This window comes from Delphinapterus leucas, chromosome X, assembly GCF_059928025.1.
Source record: "Delphinapterus leucas isolate spDelLeu-1000000601 "Yukka" chromosome X, BTC_Dleu_Yukka2, whole genome shotgun sequence".
In the NCBI taxonomy this organism is placed as follows: Eukaryota; Metazoa; Chordata; class Mammalia; order Artiodactyla; family Monodontidae; genus Delphinapterus; species Delphinapterus leucas.
In genome coordinates, this window is record NC_143150.1 from 36,937,892 (window position 1) to 36,956,019 (window position 18,128).

Consider the following 18,128-nt stretch of genomic DNA (forward strand, 5'->3'; position numbering starts at 1 on the left):
TTTTCTAAAGAGGGAGTCTCTCTCTCTCTCCTGTTCCCCTCTCTCCCTCTCCCCTTCCCCCTCTTTCTCTCCCTCCCTTCTCCCTTCCCTTCCCCCTTCCTACTCTCTTTCTCTTTCTTTGAATACTAAATGAATCAAATTTATAGGGATAAAGGTTTGGGGTAGGGGGGGAGCAGTGGGCCTAAGGAAGGTGTAGGTTGAAGAGGAGGAGGTTTGGTGGGTAGACATTTAAAGCTGCTCTGGGCATCAAAACTGGTCTGCTAAACCAAGTGGCAAGATGAATTGTCCCACCCCTCCTTCTGTGTCAGTGAATGGAGCTGGAGCCCTGGGGCCAACAAAAACCACCATTCTTTCTATTATGGAGACTCCAGCCGTGGAAGCCCATTTTTCATATTAGAAAAATATATTCCTTTTCTAGGTGATACATATTTAGCCATTCACTGAAACACTGAGACTGCATCAGATGAATGAGTTATAATCACCCTATTTACCAAAGATTTACATGTGCCGGGCACTGTGCTCATCACGCTACATGAGTCTGTGCGGTAGAGGAAAGCATAGTGCTTAAGAGGTGGCCTCTGGAGCGGGCTGCCTGAGTTCGATTCTCAGCTCTGCTGCCTACTAGTTGTGTGACCTTGGACAAGTTAAGCTTTTTGATCCTCGGGTTCCACATCTATAAAATGGGGATAATAAGAGTACCTATCTCATAGGGTTATGGTGATGCGTTGCTCAGTTACAGCATGAGAAGTGCTTGAAGAGTGCCTGGTCCATAGCAAGTGCTTCTCAGTGTTAGCTAACATTGCTATTGGTAATAAATCTTCATAGTAGCTCCATGACGGGGGTACAGTTGTTACCCTTTTATGAGAGGTGATGAAACTTGGGGCTTGGAGAAACCAAATGATTGCCTAAGCTCGTGCAGCTAGTAAGGAGTCAAGAGCCGGGTCCAAGCTGCCTCCCTCTGGAACTGGGCTTCTTAACCACAGCGCTATAGGTCTCCTGTCTTTCTGTGAATGGCAGCTGATTTTCTTGTTCCCAAGCCTGTTGCTGAGGCTGCAGAGGAGGAAGGGGACAATGATAGCCAGCTGGCCTCCCCACGCCCTTGGCCACTTCAGCAGATCTCAGGCCGGGGGGGTCAAAGCAGCAACCCCCAATCAGAAAAGGGGTGCTTGGGGGTAGTTCAATAGGTTTGGATCTCCTGCTTGGGGACTGCGGGCTTAAGCTCCCAGCCCTGTGATTCTCAGACGCTTTGACCTGTCCCAGAAAAAATGCTACCTGGATTTTCTATTTTCCTCTGTCCCGTTTCCACTTCAATCTCACCTCCTGGAGGCCCACAGGGCCTTCCGGGCAGTCAGCCTCACACTGGCCAGAAGAGACAGCTGTCTCGACGCTGGCCCCTTTGTTCGAGAGAAGCTGGTACATCAGCAGTAATCCCCGATTCACAGCGATAATCAGCTCCCTGTCTGGACGGTCAGGGCTGCACAAAATAACAAGTGGGGCCGCACCTGTTCTGGGGGTCTGGCACTCAGAAAGCAAGCTGCTATGAATGGCCCAAACCCCCAGCCGTGTAGCAGCTGCAGCCTGGAATCAGAGCTTTGTTAGCATAAGAATGGAGCCGGCCACGCCAGCCAGCCTGCTAACCAGCCAGCCAGCCAGCCTGCTAACCAGCCAGCCTTCTAACCAGCAAGCCTGCTAACCAGCCAGCCAGCCTGCTAACCAGCAAGCCTGCTAACCAGCCAGCCAGCCTGCTAACCAGCAAGCCTGCTAACCAGCCAGCCAGCCTGCTAACCAGCCAGCCAGCCTGCTAACCAGCAAGCCTGCTAACCAGCCAGCCAGCCAGCCTGCTAACCAGCAAGCCTGCTAACCAGCCAGCCAGCCTGCTAACCAGCCAGCCAGCCTGCTAACCAGCCAGCCTGCTAACCAGCCAGCCAGCCAGCTTCCTTTTCTCCCTCCTCCCCAGCTCGCCTCGAACACCAAATGGGTCACCCTCATGGTGAGCAGACCAGCTTTGTGATTCTTTTCTCAAGTGTGCTGATCAAGTTTTCATTTGTGGGAGAAAGAGCACTCTTCCTTGCTTCAGACCTGGCCCGGGTAGATGAAGAGTCTGTTGATCTGCTCACTATTCACTGGGGCCTCGATCCAGGGCAGGGGTTACTCCAGTACACACACCAGGAGGAACGCTGCACAGAGTATAATGCAAATGGTGCCCCCTGGAGTTGTGCAGGGCCCGGCCTGTGTGGCCCTGCTCCAGGGGCAAATGGAGATCACGGGATTCCTCTAGAAAGGCCTCTAGCCCCTCGATACTCAATGTGGTCCATGGACCCGCTACATCAACGGCATCTGGGAGCCTGTTGGAAATGCAGAAGCTCAGGCTCTACCCTGAACCAGCAATCTGGTTTTAGTGAGATCTGGTGATTCAGCTGCACGTTAACGTTTGAGAAGTATGGAGCTAGAAAACAAGTTTCCACTTTTCACATACTTGAGAGTGTTTGAGTTTCAAATCAGAAAAATCATGGTTCCAGTCTTAGCTCCATCAATTACTAGGTGTGTGACCTCAACCAAGTCACTTAACTTCCCTGAGCCTCAGTTTCCTCATCTGTAAAAGGGCAACAATGATAATAATGATAGGGTTACTGTGAGGATGAATAACAAAAATGTTTATGAAAGTCATTAGCATACTGCTGGCATATGATCAGGTCTCAATAAATAATAGCTCTCATTATTATTTTGCTCCCCAGAAAACAGCACTATTCTGCCAACTGCAGATGTCAGATGCTGACTCGATCGGCTGCCTGTTAATCAGGAAGGCCCCTTTATTTCTTCTGCTGTTAACGGGAACTTAAAGCACTCGGTTTAATTACGAACACCCCACATCTATACAGCACTTTGATCTTTTCAAAGCATCTTTCACACTCATTGTCTCCTAGCACTGAAGACTCAGGGCATCAGAGCTGAACGGGAGCCGAGAGACCATCTCATCCAACATCCTCCTTGTTCAGACGACAACTGTTCAGTAACTTGCCCAAGGTCATACAGCACACCGGGTGGCATAATAGCATTAAAACCTGATTGCCAGTTCCGTGCTTTCGCTATCAAGCAGTTTTAACAAGAAGGTTGGCTTAGGGAAAAATGACACTAGAGGCTCAGGTCAAGCCAGGGTGTGGCCACAAATGACTCACCCAGGAACGTCCCCTGAACTAGACAAATTAAGACTATTTTACAGCATGGGACTGGGAACCACCAGATTTGTCAATGCCAAGATTCCCTTTTTATAAGTTAGAATGGGCATGTTGCCCTTTCCCAAAGGCAGATGAAAAGCCTCCAGCCTGAACTCAATCCCAGTTTGGAAGAGCGAATCAGGCCTACTGTCCATGACCTGCTCTGAGAACTAAGCTCATGGGGAATCAGTTCCCACTGAGGTCACAGTGTGGGGCTGGACAGGGTGTCTTAAGGTTCTCCCAGTTCTGAGAAAGGGAACAGAATTTTATTTCACAAAGTAAACAGGTAACAATCTTTGATTCAGTGGACTCTTCTGCAGCTTTTAAAAAGACTCTTTAAAAGGGACTGAGAAAATATTTGAAGATATTATAGTTGAAAACTTCCGTAATATGGGAAAGGAAATAGTCAAGTCCAGGAAGCACAGAGAGTCCCATACAGGATAAATCCAAGGAGAAACACGCCAAGACACATATTAATCAAACTATCAAAAATTAAATACAAAGAACAAATATTAAAAGCATTAAGGGAAAAACAACAAAAAACATACAAGGGAATCCCCATAAGGTTAACAGGTGATCTTTCAGCAGAAACTCTGCAAGCCAGAAGGGAGTGGCAGGGCATATTTAAAGTGATGAAGGGGAAAAACCTAGAACCAAGATTACTCTACCCAGCAAGGATCTCATTCAGTGAGATGACGGAGAAATTAAATTTGAAATTTAATTTCAAAGCTCCGTCAGATTTGACAGAGAAATTAAAACCTTTACAGACAAGCAAAAGCTAAGAGAATTCAGCACGACCAAACCAGCTTTACAACAAATGCTAAAGGAACTTCTCTAGGCAGGAAACACAAGAGAAGGAAAAGACCTACAATAACAAACCCAAAACAATTAAGAAAATGGTAATAGGAACATACATATTGATAATTACCTTAAATGTAAATGGATTAAATGCTCCAGCCAAAAGACATAGACTGGCTGAATGGATACAAAAACACGACCCGTATATATGCTGTCTACAGGAGACCCACTTCAGACCTAGGGACACATACAGACTGAAAGTGAGGGGATGGAAAAAGATATTCGATGCAAATGGAAATCAAAAGAAAGCTGGAGTAGCAATTCTCATATCAGACAAAACAGACTTTAAAACAAAGACTATTACAAGAGACAAAGAAGGACACTACATAATGACCAAGGGATCAATCCAAGAAGAAGATATAACAATTGTAAATACATATGCACCCAACATAGGAGCACCTCAATACATAAGGCAAATACTAACAGCCATAAAAGGGGAAATGGACAGTAACACAATCATAGTAGGGGACGTTAACACCCCACTTCCACCAATGGACAGATCATCCAAAATGAAAATAAATAAGGAAACACAAGCTTTAAATGATACATTAAACAAGATGGACTTAATTGATATTTATAGGAAATTCCATCCAAAAACAACAGAATACACTTTCATCTCAAGTGCGCATGGAACATTCTCCAGGATAGATCATATCTTGGGTCACAAATCAAGCCTTGCTAAATTTAAGAAAATTGAAATCGTATCAAGTATCTTTTCCGACCACAACGCTATGAGACTATATAGCAATTACAGGAAAAAAATCTGTAAAAAGTACAAACACATGGAGGCTAAACAATACACTACTTAATAACCAAGAGATCACCGAAGAAATCAAAGAGCAAATCAAAAAATACCTAGTAACAAATGACAATGAAAACACCATGACACAAAACCTATGGGATGCGGCAAAAGCAGTTCTAAGAGGGAAGTTATAGCAATACAATCCTACCTTAAGAAACAAGAGACATCTCAAATAAACAACCTAAACTTACACCTAAAGCAATTAGAGAAGGAAGAACCAAAAAAACCCAAATTAGCAGAAGGAAAGAAATCATAAAGATGAGATCAGAAATAAATGAAAAAGAAATGAAGGAAACTATAGCAAAGATCAATAAAACCACAAGCTGGTTCTTTGAGAAGATAAACAAAATTGATAAACCATTAGCCAGACTTATCAAGAAAAAAAGGGAGAAGACTCAAATCAATAGAATTAGAAATGAAAAAGGAGAAGTAACCACTGACACTGCAGAAATACAAAGGATCATGAGAGGTTACTACAAGTAACTATATGTCAATAAAATGGACAACCTGGAAGAAATGGACAAATTCTTAGAAATGCACAACCTTCCAAGACTGAACCAGGAAGAAATAGAAAGTATGAACAGACCAATCACAAGCACTGAAATTGAAACTGTGATTAAAAATCTTCCAACAAACAAAAGCCCAGGACCAGATGGCTTCACAGGCGAATTCTATCAAACGTTTTGAGAAGAGCTAACACCTATCCTTCTCAAACTCTTCCAAAATATAGCAGAGGGAAGAACACTCCCAAACTCATTCTACGAGGCCACCATCACCCTGATACCAAAACCAGACAAGGATGTCACAAAGAAAGAAAACTACAGGCCAATATCACTGATGAACATAGATGCAAAAATCCTCAACAAAATACTAGCAAACAGAATGCAACAGCACATTAAAAGGATCATACACCATGAGCAAGTGGGGTTTATCCCAGGAATGCAAGGATTCTTCAATATACGCAAATCAATCAATGTGATACACCATATTAACAAATTGAAGGAGAAATACCATATGATCATCTCAATAGATGCAGAGAATGCTTTCGACAAAATTCAACACATATTTATAATAAAAACCCTCCAGAAAGTAGGCATAGAGGGAACTTACCTCAACATAATAAAGGCCATATATGACAAACCCACAGCCAACATCGTCCTCAATGGTGTAAAACTGAAACCATTTCCACTAAGATCAGGAACAAGACAAGGTTTCCCACCCTCACCACTATTATTCAACATAGTTTTGGAAGTTTTAGCCACAGCAGTCAGAGAAGAAAAAGAAATAAAAGGAATCCAAATCGGAAAAGAAGAAGTAAAGCTGTCACTGTTTGCAGATGACATGATACTATACATAGAGAATCCTAAAGATGCTACCAGAAAAATACTAGAGCTAATCAATGTGTTTCATAAAGTAGCAGGATACAAAATTAATGCATGGAAATCTCTTGCATTCCTATACACTAATGATGAAAAATCTGAAAGTGAAATTAAGAAAACACTCCCAGTTACCATTGAAACAAAAAGAATAAAATATCTAGGAATAAACCTACCTAAGAAGACAAAAGACCTGTACGCAGAAAATTATAAGACACTGATTAAAGAAATTAAAGATGACATAAATAGATGGAGTGATATACCATGTTCTTGGATTGGAAGAATCAACATTGTGAAAATGACTATACTACCCAAAGCAATCTACAGACTCAATGCAATCCCTATCAAACTACCACTGGCATTTTTCACAGAACTAGAACAAAAAGTCTCACAATTTGTATGGAAACACAAAAGGCCCCAAATAGCAAAAGCAATCTTGAGAAAGAAAATCGGAGCTGGAGGAATCAGGCTCCTGGACTTCAGACTATGCTACAAAGCTACAGTAATCAAGACACTATGTACTGGCACAAAAACAGAAATATAGATCACTGGAACAGGATAGAAAGCCCAGAGATAAACCCACACACATATGGTCACCTTATCTTTGATAAAGGAGGCAGGAATGTACAGTGGAGAAAAGACAGCCTCTTCAATAAGTGGTGCTGGGAAAACTGGACAGCTACATGTAAAAGAATGGAATTAGAACACTCCCTAACACCATACACAAAAGTAAACTCAAAATGGATTAAAGAGCTAAATGTAAGGCCAGACACTACTAAACTCTTAGTGGAAAATATAGGCAGAACACTCCATGACATAAATCACAGCAAGAACCTTTTTGACGCACCTCCTAGAGAAATGGAAATAAAAACAAAAATAAACAAATGGGACCTAATGAAAACTTAAAAGCTTTTGCACAACAAAGGAAACCATAAACAAGACCAAAAGACAACCCTCAGAATGGGAGAAAATATTTGCAAATGAAGCAACTGACAAAGGATTAATCTCCAAAATGTACAAGCAGCTCATGCAGCTCAATATAAGAAAAACAAACAACCCAATCCAAAAATGGGCAGAAGACCTAAATAGACACTTCTCCAAAGAAGATATACAGACTGCCCACAAACACATGAAAGAATGCTCAACATCATTAATCATTAGAGAAATGCAAATCAAAACTACAATGAGATATCATCTCATACCAGTCAGAATGGCCATCATCAAAAAATCTAGAAACAACAAATGCTGGAGAGGGTGTGGAGAAAAGGGAACACTCTTGCACTGCTGGTGGGAATGTAAATTGATACAGCCACTATGGAGAACAGTATGGAGGTTCCTCAAAAATCTACAAATAGAACTACCATACGACCCAGCAATCCGACTACTGGGCATATACCCTGAGAAAACCATAATTCAAAAAGAGCCATGTACCACAATGTTCATTGCAGCTCTATTTACAATAGCCAGGACATGGAAGCAACCTAAGTGTCCATCAACAGATGAATGGATAAAGAAGATGTGGCACATATATACAATGGAATATTACTCAGCCATAAAAAGAAATGAAACTGAGTTATTTATAGTGAGGTGGATGGACTTAGAGTCTGTCATACAGAGTGAAGTAAGTCAGAAAGAGAAAGACAAATACTGTATGCTAACACATATACATGGAATCTAAGGAAAAAAATGGTCAAGAAGAACCTAGGGGCAAGATGGGAATAAAGAAGCAGACCCACTAGAGAATGCACTTGAAGATATGGGGAGGGGGAAGGGTAAGCTGGGACGAAGTGAGAGAGTGGCATGGACTTATATATACTACCAAATATGAAATAGATAGCTAGTGGGAAGCAGCTGCATAGCACAGGGAGATCAGCTCTGTGCTTTGTGACCACCTAGAGTGGTGGGATAGGGTGGGAGGGAGGGAGATGCAAGAGGGAAGAGATATGGGCATATATGTATATGTATAACTGATTCACTTTGTTATAAAGCAGAAACTAACACACCATTGTAAAGCAATTATACTCCAATAAAGATGTTTAAAAAAAGACTCTTTAATCATTGGGAAGGATAGTAGAGATAATGTCAAGTAGAAAAAATGCAAGTTATGGAACAGTGTGTAATGTTCCTGACCAGGGATGACCAGCCTGTTCCTGACCAGGCTGACCAGGGATGGTGCCTGCATCATGGCCATGGGTGTTTTCAGGCAGAGTTCTTCGATTTTCATGTCTACGACAGGCACTAGCAAACCCGAAGGGAAGAGGAAGGGCCTTCGAACACTCACAAAAAGTCACATCGAGCTGTGAGAGCCCTCAGTCTGGGCCTTGGCAACCAAATATACACATCTGGAAGGGTCAGAGTTCCTAGACACAAGCTCTATGAAGCTTGCATACTGTTGATATAAGAGATACTCTTCTATTCCTGATAAACAGTGTACTTGGTTAAAGTTTGTTGTGAAGATCAAGGTTAATGGCATTCAAATTTTTTCTTCTGGCTACAGAATTTTCACTCTAATGGAAAATGTCTTCAGTTGCCCTAATTAAATTAAAGAGTTTGGCCCTGGTGTGTAGTCCACTTAGCCCACTGCCCCTCACCTTCACTCCAGAACACGCACAGGCATCCCTGAAGTATTAACTTGAAAACCACTGCTATAAGTCCCTGGGAGTCATTGATGGCATATAAGCAGGCAGTAACTCGAGAAGTTTTGCATGGTAGAAAGATTATTCAGGTTCGGAAGACAGCTTTAAGGAGGTTGCTATAGAGCCAGGCGCTCCAGTTAGGAAGATATGATGGTCCAGGTGAGAGATGATGGGAATCTAGAGAAGGGGCAGTCAAGATGCAAAGGAGCAAATAGATAAGAGATGTTTGGGAGATAGACTCGGGAGCAACTGGTAATTGTAGAAAGTGAGGAAGATGAAAGAAGAATCTTGGATGACTCAGGTTTCTGATTTAGTGGAGCCAGAGTATATAAAAGGTCACATTCAGTTTGGGACATGTTGAGTGGAGTTTCTAGGCAGAGACAGCCCATAGGCAGTTTTATAAGCAGATCTAGGGCTCAGGAGAGAGATCTGTGGTAGAGGTAACCATCTGGGAGTTAGAAACATGTAGGTGATAGCTGAAGTCGCAGGCATGGATAAAACTGCCAAGAAAAAATGTGAAGTAGTAGGAAAAGAAAGAGAAAGAGCTTCCTGGGAACACTTATATTTTGGGTTTGGGAAAAGAAAGCAAAGCTCAAGAAGCAGCCAAAGAAGTAGGAGGTGAACCAAGAAAGAACAGTGTCATGGAATCCACTGGAGAGCAAATTGTCAGGAAGGCAGGCAGTAAACATTAATGACTCAGAAACACCAAGTAAGTCAAAAGACCGAGAAGTGTTCGTTAGGTTTGTCAGTTGGGAAATCACTGGTGTCCGTGGCAAAAAATGTTTCAGGAGAGTGATGACAGAAACCAGATTCCAGTGGACTGCAGAAGTAAATGGAAGGAGAGGGAATGGAGAAAGGCTAAGGAGACTGCTTGTTCAAGAAGCTTGGCTATGAAGGGAAGGAGAGACATAGGGCAGTAGCTAGAGAGGGAGGGGGGATATGGGGTTGAAAAGAAAGTCTTGAAAGATAAAAAAGACTGTGGAAATTCTGAAGGGAGCCAAATGTAAGTAACATGTTGAAGGTCCACGAAATAGAGGAAAGTTTTGGTAGAGGTGGAGGAGACAATGGAATAAAAATGGATACAGATGCATCCACATTTGAGGCAGCAAGACAGGAGTTTGAGGCCGTGGAAGCCTCTTATTTTTTCTATGAAATGTAAAATGAAGCCATCTTCTAAGAGAGACAAGGACAAAAGTGGGGCTGGAGGCTGGGGGACGGTACTTTACACACCAAGAGGAATGTGAGATGTAGCTTACTAGGGTCACTTTGTAAGAGTTCCAAGTAGTTTTAAGGGAACAACTGTGATTGGTTTCCTGCCCAGGTGTGGAAGTATAGGAAGGAAAGAGGCGGTCGCTCGATTAATCCAGTTGTTCATTAGACTCACTGGCTGAGCTTAAAAAGACCAACATATAGGGACTCCCCTGGTGGTCCAGTGGTTAAGACTCTGCGCTTCCACTGCAGGGGGCACGGGTTTGATCCCTGGTCAGGGGATTAAGATCCCACATGCCACACGCTGTGGCCAAAAAAAAAAAGGCCAACATACGGGCCCCATTGTAGACCAATGTAATCAAGCACCAGCATATTTTAAAGCATCTCAGGTGATTCTCATGTGCAGCCAGGACCAAGATCCACTGGAATGATCTATGGTTTGGGCTTTGCTGAACTACTAACCAGGCCAGAAAGTTGACACATGAGAATTGCTAGAAAAGGTGCACTATAGGGTTTAGGAGAGAGAAGAAAGAATAGAACCCAGAAGGACTGATATCCATGAATAACTAAGCAGAGTCAAGAGATGAGAGATTTAGATAAGGTGAAAGAGAAAGCATAATTAGAATTAAGGGGCTGGATGTATAAGCTTTGCTACCATAATTCTTGAGTTTAAGATTTCAGAGGTGAAGCAGTTTGGGGCAATGAAAAAATAGGCAGGGGATTTCCCTGGTGGTGCAGTGGTTAAGAATCTGTCCGGGAAGATCCCACATGCCGCGGAGCAACTAAGCCCATGCACCACAACTACCGAGCCTGTGCTCTAGAGCACGCGAGCCACAGCTACTGAGCCCACGTGCCATAACTACTGAAGCTCGCGTGCCTAGAGCCCGCGCACCACAACGAAGAGTAGCCCCCGCTTGCCACAACTAAAGAAAGCCCGCGCAGCAATGAAGACCCAACACAGCCAAAAACAAACAAAAAGAATAGGCAGGCAGGCAATAGGGACAGGTGATCACAGTGGAGTAGAGATGAAGGTGAGTGGAGACAAAGGAAATCAAGGAAACTTCAAATGTAAATCAGACTCTATCCCATTCTCTAGCCAGAACCCTCCCTTCCAAAGGCTCACCGTCTCAATTCAGCGTAAGAGCAGGGCTGGAGTCCGTACAATTTCCTACAAGGCTTAAGAAGACCTGGCGTCATGTACCTCCCTGACCTCATCTACTACTCTCCCCTCACTAACTCAGCTTCAGCCATACCAGCCTCCTCCCAGCCAGGTACGCTACTGCCTCAGCACATTTGCACTTGTTGTTATCTCTGCCTGTAACACTCTCCCACAAGATATTTACACGGTAGCTCCCTCACTTCCTCCAGGTCTTTGCTCAAATATCGTCTGCTCAGTGAACGCTACCCTCATTGAGATTCCTTCTCTCACATACAAAAGCGATTCTTCTCTCCCAGCATTCCCTACCTTGCCACCCTGCTTCATTCTTTTCCATCTGTTTATTACCATCTGACATTCTATGTATGATTCACTCCCACCCTCCTGATCGTAAGGTTCTTGCAAGCAGGGATTTTTGTCCATTTTGTCCATTCATTCACTGCTATATGCCTCACACCTCTAACAGTGCCCAGTACCTAGTACCACTCCATAAACATTCATCAAAGGAATGAGTCATGAGTCCACGGTACTGGATGGATTGTACATTGGGGGACAAAAGTCATCCAGGATAAGAGCAGGGCTCGGGTTTGAGAAGAAGGTGATAAACAGGTATTAAAAGTCCAGGAAAAGTGTGGGTGAATGAGGAGGAAAAGGGTTGACAAAAAGAACAGTGGGTGGTATAGGCAGCATGTGCCTCAAAAGAGCTTTTATTTAATTTTATTTCATTTCTTTTTTTTTTTTTTTTTTGCGGTACGTGGGCCTCTCACTGTTGGGGCCCCTCCCGTTGCGGAGCACAGGCTCCGGACGCGCAGGCTCAGCGGCCATGGCTCATGGGCCCAGCCGCTGTGCGGCATGTGGGATCTTCCCGGACTGGGGCATGAACCTGCGTCCCCTGCATCGGCAGGCGGACTCGCAACCACTGCGCCACCAGGGAAGCCCTCATTTCATTTTTAAAACAATAAACAATAAATTTTAGTTGTTATTTAATTCTGTTAGCTGTTGATTTCTTTTCTTTTTTTAGGATGGACACAAAAGGCCTGAAAATAGTGCTAGGGAACAGGAACGTGTGGACATCACCCCTCAGCTCTGTGGTGTGCAGCCCTTGAGAATGAGCAGCTGCAAGAGAATGGATGTGTCCTGTAAGGCAAGCAGGTGTCAGTGGTGTGTAAACCCGGCGCACATCAGCATCACCTGGGGTGGCTCTTAAAAAAGTAGAAAAGCCCAGGCCCCACTTCAGGCCAATTGAATCAGAATCTCCAGGGAGGGAGCCCAGGCTTCAGTGCTTGTTAAAAAGCTCCCCAGGTGACACTAATGTGTAGCCAGCGCTGTGATGCACTAAGGCAGATGACACTGCAAGAGGGAGGGGCCAGGGGACTTTGTCGATGTGCAACATGGGTCTCAAAGGGCACAGACGAAAGCCTGGGAGAGACGGTGAAGAGAAAGCACAAACATGTATGGGGATGAAACGCCCCAGGAGAGGCGAAAGGGGCTTACATTTAGGGTAGTGGCAGAGGATGGCACGAATGGAGAGGCGTTAAGAGGTCTCAAATTTCTTTTTTTTTTTTTTTCCAAATTCTTCCCTTTTTTGTTTTTTGGCCATGCCACGCGGCTTGTGGGATCCTAGTTCCCCGACCAGGGATTGAACCTGGGCCCTCAGCAGTGAAAACGTGGGGTCCTAACCATTGGACCCCCAGGGAATTCCCTGAGGTCTCAAAATTCTGAGTTGACTCCTTTTAGAAGGAAATCACTGGGTGAAGTTGTCCCTGAGTTGAAACCAACTGGGGAGGTGCTGATTACCACCCAGGGCCAGTTCCAGATTTGGGGAATTCAGAAGGTATAGCCAGGTCCAAGGGGGTGCAAGGTGGGGATGTGATTATTGACTGCAGGTTTCTCTTGCTGGCTTTGGAAAACGGGAAGTGAAGTGGACCCCTAGATGTTCACTGCTACAGGCTGTTCCACAAATGATGACCAGGTCAGTCTTGGGTCTCCATCAGGAGAGGTGGAAGGCAGGGCAAGTGGGAGCAGTGATGATGGAGCTGCTTAGACTTAAGCCCCTGGACACTTGGCGGAAGGTGGTTTCCATGCAGTCCAGACTATAAGGGGTGGACACACTGGACGCAGAACAAGTTTTGGTTAGGCAGGGCGCTGGGCTGGCTAGACCAGGCCCAGGTCGCTTACAGTGTGAACCTGGAGCTACCCTTAATCCCACTGAGATGCTAAATCCATACCCATCCCCCAGCAACACCCCCTGGTTGGGTATTAGATTACAGGGCAAGGTCCAATTCAGTTCCTCTTTGAAAAGCAACCTTAGAAGTTTGTGGGTACAGGCCAGGGTACTGCCTCTGCAGACTAACTCCACCACCTAGCGCCACCTTGAGGCCTTCCCTAAAACGGACCTGTTGTGCCAGTCAGTTCCCAGGTGCAGCTGAAACGTTACGGATTCTGGCCTCCTGGCCCTTCCCAGGACTGTTACATCTCTTTTTCTGTCACTCATGTGGGTGTCCATGCATGTCTACAACTGTGTCTGGAGTTCCTGGGGCCCCTGAGAATGACTCTGGACTATCCCCTGAAGAGGGAGCAGGGATGAGCTGGGTTGTACCCAAGGAGCTAGCTGTACGTGCTTTCAGTTCCAGGGCTGATCTCTGAAGCCATGACGTCTCAAGGTGTGATCCAGGGCTTACCTGCACCATAATTTCCTGGGATTCTTGTAAAAATGCAGATTCCTGAGCTCCTACCTCAGAACTGCAGGATCAGACAACTCTCTGTAGAACTTCTGTAAGAATCACATAAAAACTGCAATAGGGCACCTCCTTATTGTTTCATCTTGTTTAGACATGGCAACCCAGCTATATTTTGTCTATTTTGTGACTGAATCTAAGGTCCATAGCATGCTATCCATAGTACGTGTTTACCCCTGGCCACGAAGGCCCACACCTGCCTGAGCAACTGAGGCCCTTAGGCCACTTCTAGTCTTCTCCTTTGCCCATCCTGAGCTAGCCTGCACACGCCCATGAGGCCATGCTTCTGTGAACACGTAGCCTTTACTGCACGGATGAAGGATGTTCTGAGGACCAAGGTTAGGTGTGCCCTGTGTATCATGCTGACACGGCGACAATTGTTCAAAAGGTGATTAATGATTAAATGCAGTTCAAAGTCTGTATCAAAGCACATATCTCTTCGAGAGTATGTCACAGCTTTTTCTTTCTCCTAAGAAAAGCTTGACCCAGAGTCATGCCTGATGCCTCAGTGAGAAGAGTAAAAGTTGAAAGAGAAACGAGTTCCTTCTCTTAATTGATCAGTCGGTCTTCAATACATCACGTCTTGGGTGCTTTGGGGAATACAGACATGAGTAAGACATGGTCAGTGCCCTCAAAGAGTTTAAAACCTACCTAGGGAGACAACAAATTCAGGATACATCCCCATGTCCGTCAGTGGTATTGTCATCCACCTTGCTCAAGCCAGACACATGGAAGTCTTCCTTGATTTCTCCCTCCCCTCCGCCAACATATCCAGTCCACTAGCAAGTCCTTTTGGCTCTAGCTCTAAAACGTATCCTGAATCTGCTCACTTCTCTCCATGGCCACTGCCATCCCCTAGCCCAGGCCACCAGCATCTCGCTTCCTCGAGTAGTATCCCAGCCGCCTATCTTGGCCCTCTTTCCCTTCTTGCCACTCTCCAGGCCAGTTTTGTGTAGCAGCCAGAGTGCTATTTTAAACGTATAAACTGGATTATTTTGATCCCTCACTTAAACGCGTGCGGGACTTCCCACTGCGCTCAGCATAAAGAGGGAACTCATTACTGTGGCCTGCAAGCCCCCGCCTGGTCTCCAACCTCACTGAGCATCACTTTCCCCCTGGTTCACTATCTCTTTCAGTCAGTTGGATACGGCCAGCACCCACCTCCGGTGTCTGCCCAAGTTGGTCCCTCTGCATGGAACATTCTGTTATTATTTGTTCATCTTTCAGGTCTCAGCTTAGATGTCACCTTCTCCCAGAAAGGCCTTTCTTCATTGCCTCCCGTCTAAATTGTCTCCCTTGTTATTGTCTCTCATACCACCCTCTCTTTCCCTTCACAGCACTTACCACAACTTGCACAGTTGGCCCTTGAACAACATGGGTCTGAGCTGTATGGGTCCACTTATAAGTGGACTTTTTTCCAATAGTAAATACCACAGTACTACACGATCTGCGGTTGGTTGAATCCATGGATGGGAACTGCAGATACGGAGGAACCACATATATGGAGGGCTGACTATAAATTATATGCAGATTTTTCACCTACACAGAGATTGGTGCCCCAAACCTGACATTGTTCAAGGGTCACCTGTAATTATATATGTCTGTGTTTGTTTGTTTAATGTCTACCTCCTCCGCTAGACTGTGAGCTTCATGAGGGCAGAGCCTCTGTCTGTTTTGTTTATAATCATATTCTAAGTGCCTAGCATAGCACCTAGTATATAACAGATGCTCAATGTGTCCTCGGGATGAAAGGATGAAAGAATAAAGGAGTAAAGAAGTGAGATGGTTTAAGAAACATTTTTGGAGAACCGGTAAGAGAACACCATAAACAAAGGCATGGAAACAGCTATTTATGTGCAAGATGTATTCTGGGGATGAGGGTAGACCGGTGTGGCTGGAGTATGGGGTCTGTGTTAAGTAACCGCTATTGGAAATGTATGTTATAGTCATTTATAGTCATATAGCAAAAAAGCCTAAAACTCCGGGCTAAGAAGTGTGATCTTTATTTGGTCATGTCTACCATGCGGCTACCCTAGCCTGATCCCAGCTAGCCCCAAACAACCCAGGGTGGGCAGGATGCACCAGTCCCCCTCAGCTGCAAGAAGTTAGGGGTGGCATGGCCCCTACATCTCCAGCCATGGCCAGGTGCCCAGCAGGATTCAGAATGAGCAACATCTGCTGTACCCAAGCAGCTGGTGGGAAAGTGGAAGGGGTGGTACAGAAGGGCTTGTTGTCAAAGTACATCAAAAGTCCTCTTGCGTCATGCAGCACCTTCTGAATATTTCATAGATGTCCAAGATGCTATCAGGACCCTAATACTGCAGGCTGACCAATATCTCTAGTCGTAATAATAGTGCCTACCGGGCTTCCCTAGTGGCGCAGTGGTTGAGAGTCCGCCTGCCGATGCAGGGGACACGGGTTCGTGCCCCGGTCCGGGAAGATCCCACATGCCGTGGAGCGGCTGGGCCCGTGAGCCACGGCCGCTGAGCCTGCGCGTCCGGAGCCTGTGCTCCGCAGCGGGAGAGGCCACGACAGTGAGAGGCCCGCGTACCGCAAAAAAAAATAAATAAATAATAGTGCCTACCTCAAACGGTTACTATGAGGATGAAATGAGAGAATACCTATAAGGTATTTAGCATAGTGCCTCACATGCGGTAAGCACTCAATGAATGTTAGGTATTATTTCTGTTATTAATACCTTCAACAGCAGCAACAACAATGATATTGAATAGTTGAGGGAAGAAATAATAAGGGCTGAACTAAGGCAGAGACATTGAGGAATCCAATGAGGGCAGCATGTGCCTGAAATGGTCAGTCACTGTGGGCCCCAGAGGTGGGGATACATGTATAGGGAAAGGCCTTGAGGCTGGTATCCAGCCAGTGGTGGGCAGGGCAGGTTGCCTGGTCATTAGGCTGAGGCAGGTGATGCCCTGGGAGGTGGCTCCCCTCAAGGCAGGCCTTGTCACCGGGATTCAATTCCCGGCTCTGTCGATCAGGTAGGAATTGTCACTATGGCATCACCTGCTTACCTTTCTTGATGTATCACTTGGGGAGGAGATGCAGGGCCCTCTGGCCTGTTGTCTTGGAGGAAGGCCAGAAGGGAGTACGTGCCTGGGGGTGGTGGTGCCAGGGGAGGCGTGGGAGTGGGAGGGGCAACTAATAAAACTCTGTACTGCCCGGGGCCAGGCTTCTATGGGGAGCTGCTAAGCAAGGTCTGCCTTGTCCCCATTTTTGTCACTTTGTGAACCTGGGGGCCTGGGAATCAGCTGCCGTCCAGAGGCAGCCCATGTGCCACTGTGCAGTGCTTTTGCAGGAAGCACTCTTAGTCTCGGGAGGTCCCCATGCAGAAAGGCCATCTCCTCTGTTTACCCCAAACAACAGTACTTCTGATACTTCACAGGCATCAGAAACGTCTGCTGGGGTGGAAGTGAGGCCCAAACGTGGCCCAGACACTGAGAAGCCAGGGACCAAAGGGCCTACAGGGTCACTAAATTTGGCAACAGACTGATAACACTTTTTTCAGCACTTCTATGTGCCAGGCAGTGCGCTGAGACCTTTGCAGGAATGCGCTCGTTTATTCCTCAAAAAACCCTATGAGGTGACTACTATTATTATTCCCATTACACAGGTGAAGAAACGGAAGATTAAAGAGGCTAAGTGACTTACCCAAAGTGCCTGGGCCAGGACTCATGCACTCATAATAATAAAATAACATAGCTGCCGTTTACTGAGCATTAACTATGGGGCAGACCCTTGCCATATATTATCTCTTTGATTCCTTACTGTAACTCTACAAAGTAGGTACAATTATTATTCTTTCCATTTTACAGAGCAAAGTCAGTTAGGTGGTTAAGAAACTTTCCAAGGTCACATAGTCAGTAGGAGATAGAGCGGGGATTTGAACTTAAGCAAATGATTCCAGCTCCTAACGTGTTAACCTTCCACTACCTGCTCTTTTTCTCCAAAACAGCTCTTTTACCAGGGAAAATCTGAAGACAACCACAGTCATATATCTTGGACCATTTGTTTTTGATGATCTGCTTGCTCTAATATCCCCACGGAAACGGGAGAGTCAGGATCATTACAGATAGGAAAACAGAGGCTTAGCAAGGCCAAGTGACTTGGTGGGCATTAGACA